Genomic DNA, 4,907 nt, shown 5'->3' with positions numbered 1-4,907 from the left:
CTCTGTACTCTTACATTCAAATTGATGAAAAAGTTATCTGATTTTAACAAAAATTCTGGCAGGTATTGACAGCTCAGCTGCAGGGACAATGCTTTCCCACGCTGAGGTGTCTGGAACCGCGGTCGCTAACCACTGACTGAATTTACACTACAATTTGAGAGGGAGAAGCACAAGTCATGTGTATCAGTATCACAATGGAATAAAGGGAATTACAGAGGCATGGGAGAGGAGCTTGCCCAGGTGGGTCGGAGGAGGATACTGGTGGGGATGACGACAGAGCAGAGACGGCTGAAGTTTCTGGGAATAGTTCACAAAGTTAAAGATAGGTATGTCTCACGGAAGAAGTTCTCAAATAGCAGGGCTAGGCAACTGGGGCTGACAAGGAAGTTAAGGATTTCATAAAAGCCAAAGAAAGGGAATGTAAGCATGTAAACGGTGGGGCATTGAGGAATGGAGTAGAACAGAGTGATCTAGGAATAATGGTGCATAGTTCCCTGAAGGTGGAATCTCCTGTGGATAGGGTGGTGAAGAAAGCTTTTGGTATGCTGGCCTTTATAAATCAGAGCATTGAGTACAGGAGTTGGGATGTAATGTTAAAATTGTACAAGGCATTGGTGAGGCCGAATTTGGAGTATTGTGTACAGTTCTGGTCACCGAATTATAGGAAAGATGTCAACAAAATAGAGAGAGTACAGAGGAGATTTACTAGAATGTTACCTGGGTTTCAGCACCTAAGTTACAGAGAAAGGTTGAACAAGTTAGGTCTTTATTCTTTGGAGCGTAGAAGGTTGAGGGGGGACTTGATAGAGGTATTTAAAATTATGAGGGGGATAGATAGAGTTGACGTGGATAGGCTTTTTCCATTGAGAGTAGGGGAGATTCAAACAAGAGGACATGAGTTGAGAGTTAAGGGGCAAAAGTTTAGGGGTAACATGAGGGGGGATTTCTTTACTCAGAGAGTGGTACCTGTGTGGAACGAGCTTCCAGTAGAAGTGGTAGAGGTAGGTTCGATATTGTCATTTAAAGTAAAATTGGATAGGTATATCGACAGGAAAGGAATGGAGGGTTATGGGCTGAGTGCAGGTCGGTGGGACTAGGTGAGAGTAAGAGTTCGGCACGGACTAGAAGGGGCGAGATGGCCTGTTTCCGTGCTGTAATTGTTAAATGGTTATAAGTTAGCAAAAGTGGGTGGGAAGTTGGATGATTGGGAAACTTTTAAAATCCAACTTAAGGCAACTAAAAAAGCCATAAGAAGGGAAAAGATGAAATATGAGGGCCGATAATATAAAGCAGAATACCAGAACTTTTTTTCCAATTACATAAACAGTGAGTGCCATTGCTATTTCAAAGGAAAAAGTGCCAGGCAAACTGAAAGGTCTTATGGTGGATAAGTCACCTGGGCCGGACGGACGACATCCCAGAGTCCTGGGAGAGGTTGCTGAAGAGATAACGGATGCATTGGTCATGACCTGTCAAGAATCACTTGATTCTGGCGTGGTCCCGGAGGACTGGAAGGTTGCAAATGTCACTTCACTTTTTCAGAGAAGAGGAAGACAGGAGAGAGGAGATTACAGGCCAGTTAGCCTAACCTCAGTGGTTGGGAAAGTGCTGGAGTCTATTATTAAGGATGAGGGTTCAGGGTACTTGGAGACTAATGATCAAAGTCAGCATGGCATTGGATAAGGTGCCACGCGCGGGGCTGCTTAACGAGATAAAATCCCATGGCATTACAGGAAAGATACGGGCATGGATTGAGGAATGGCTGACTGGCAGGAGGCAGTGAGTGGGAGCCTTTTCTGGTTGGCTGCCAGTGACTAGTGGTGTTCTTCAGGGGTCAGTATTGGAACCTCTACCTATCACGTTGTCTGTCAATGATTTAGATAATGGAATTGACGGCTTTGTGGCAAAGTTTGTGAATGATGTTCTGTGTGAGGAGTGGCGCGCGACACAGTCCTTCGTCCGGCGCCTTGTAAAAATGCCCGACACTGGCCTCTCAGGCCTGAGTCGACGTCTTCATTTGCGAATGATACAAAGCTAGGTGGAGGGGTAGGTAGTGCTGGGGAAGCAATGCGACTGCAGCAGGACTTAGACATATTGGAAGAATGGGTAAGAAGTGGCAGATGGAATACAGTGTTGGGAAATGTATGATAATGCATTTTGGTAAAAGGAACAATAGTGCAGACCATTATCTAAATGGGGAGAAGGTTCAAACATCAGAGGTGCAGAGGGACTTGGGAGTCCTTGTGCAAGGCACCCAGAAGGTTAATTTGCAGTTTGAGCCTGTGGTAAAGACGACAAATACAATGTTGGCATTTACTTTAAGGGAAATTGAATATAAAAACAAGAAAATATTGCTGAGGCTTTCTCAGTCACTAGTCAGGCCGCACTTGGAGTATTGTCCACAGTTCTGGGCCCCGTATCTCAGAAAGGATGTGTTGTCATTGGAGAGAGTCCAGGGGAGGTTCACAGTGATGATTCCGGGAATGAAGGGGTTAACATATGAGGAGCGTTTGGCAGCTTTGGGCCTGTACTCACTGGAATTTAGAAGAATGCAGAGGGGATCTCATTGAAACCCACCGAATGTTGAAAGGACCAGATAGGGTGGATGTGGGGAGGATGATTCCTTTGGGTGGGTACTGTATATCCAAACTAGAGGCCCACCCTCAGAATGGAGGGGTGACCTTTTAGAACAGAGGTGAGGAATATTTTTTGCCAGAGTGTGGTGAACCTGTGGAATGCTCGGCCACAGACTGAGGTGGAGGCCAAGTCCGTGGGTATATTCAAAGCAGAAGTTAATAGATTCCTGATTGGTCAGGGAAACAAGGGATGTGGTGAGAGGGCAGGTGTATGGGGTTGGGTGGGATCCAGGATCAGCCATGATGAAATGGTAGAGCAGACTCGATGGGCTGAGTGGCCTAATTCTGCTCCTAAGTCTTATGGTCTTGCGGAATAAAGCATCAGCCATTTAGAACCGAAACAGAAAGAAATTTTGTCAGCCAAAGTTGGAATTCTCTGCCTAAGAGGCTGTGAAGGCCAACTTACAGATACAAAATTCTGGAGGAACTCAACAATTCAGGCAGCATCTCTGGAGAGGAATACCCAGTTTATATTTTGGGCCAAGACCCTTCATCAGGTCTGGAAAGGAAGGGGGACAGAACCCAGAATAAGGTGGGGAGGGGAAGGAGTGCAAGTTGGCAGGTGATTGATGGACAGTTGAGGTGGTAGGTAGGGTGTGCAGCTGCGTGTATTCAAGAAGGAAATCAATTTATTGTTAGACAGTGCAGGGAGATGACACTGAGGGAGGTATCATGTTGATGGACCAGCTGGCTTACTGCTGCTTCTGATGGAGAGCTGGCAGAGACAAGCCGAGCAGAACGTCACAAGCCTGAGTTCCCAGTGGAGCAGTCGTTCAGGACTGGACTTGGCGAGGGTCAGCAGCCTGGAACGTGATACTGGCAGCAAAGAGATGAAGCCAAGGACAGCTTAGCCAGGCCTTTCCATGAGTTCCTATTGAAAGAGAGAAACCACATTGGTGCACTCCAATCATCCAGGGAAGATTGAAAGATCTCAGCCAGAGCCCCAGCAGTCTGTTCCCTCACCTCCTGGAGCAGTCTGGGACAACCCTCATCCTACCCCGGGGATCTACCTCCCAGTAAGGCTTTAAATGCTCCCACTTTGCCAAGGTAGATCTTAAGTCATTTACACTTACCTGTGCTAGATATTTTCTTATTTTAAAGAAATTGGACTTCTCCTGATTGAGTTTTTTTCTTTTTCCATAACCACTTTGAATAGTATGAAATCATGGTCACTATCTACCAACTTCTCCCGCACTGATGCGCTGTGGAGTGATGGAATGTATTCCCCAGGCCCAGCGATGCTCCTTTCCTTGGTGATCTATCTACGTACCAAAACTCCCCCAGACACACTTCCAAAGTCCTGAGCCTTTAAAGTTCAGGCAATCCAAGTCAGGAAATTGAAATCCCCTAGTACTACAGCCCGATTTGTGACTAAGTCTCCCGGTGCTCTGGGTCCCTGTCTCCTGTGGATTGTTGGGGAGTCTGTGACACACACCCAGCATAATCACAACAACTGCTGTATGTATGTGGAGTCATTTGAGGACCCTTGTGGGATATCTCCCCTCAGTACTGATGAAATGCATCCCCTACCGAACCGTGGAGTGCCACCTCCCTCCTCAGTGACTCCACTCCAGGGTTCTAGGCTGCCAATGTCAGCAATATCACAGTCACATGCACTGAAGCTTTGAGTTACTTCTCGAGTTAGATTCTTTGCGTTGAAAGAAACCCATTTCAGCTTTGTACCCTCTCATACGCATTAGTCACACTTTAGACTCGGTGAGGACTTTCTCCTCCGGGTGGCGGAACATCGAGGCACCTACTCAGAGACCGTTCTCCTGTCGGACCAGTTTAAACCTCCCCCAGCATTCTGACGTTGGTTCTGTCCCAGATTAGATTGATCCATCGGGAATACGGGATCCGGTTTGTCTAGGTTCCCCGCAGTTCTGATGCAGGGACTGTTCTTTGGCCTCGGGAGTCCCTCTAACAATTTATTTCTCATTTTACCAGGGTTTTTGACACACCAGAGGGGATCTATTGAATTTACAGAGCTCCAACAGGGTTCCCTTACAAGGAGGTCGTTCCCACTGGTGTGGGCAACTGGAAATGGGGCTCAGTGCGAGTGATTCCGAACTGAGGCCAGGAGGTGGTTCTGCCCTCGGTCTGGGCCCTGGAGAAGAGTCTTGGCCCAAAACGTCAACTGTTTATTCCACTCCATAGGTGACGAGTTTCTCCAGATGTTTGTGTGTGTTACTGGAGATCCAGAGAAACCCAAAGGACGAGCGGTCTTGTGGAATTTCCCACAGAGAGGAATATGCATACCTTAGACACAGC

The sequence above is a fragment of the Hemitrygon akajei genome, chromosome 9, assembly GCF_048418815.1.
Source record: "Hemitrygon akajei chromosome 9, sHemAka1.3, whole genome shotgun sequence".
Lineage (NCBI taxonomy): Eukaryota > Metazoa > Chordata > Chondrichthyes > Myliobatiformes > Dasyatidae > Hemitrygon > Hemitrygon akajei.
Note: the sequence above shows the minus strand (reverse complement) of the source record.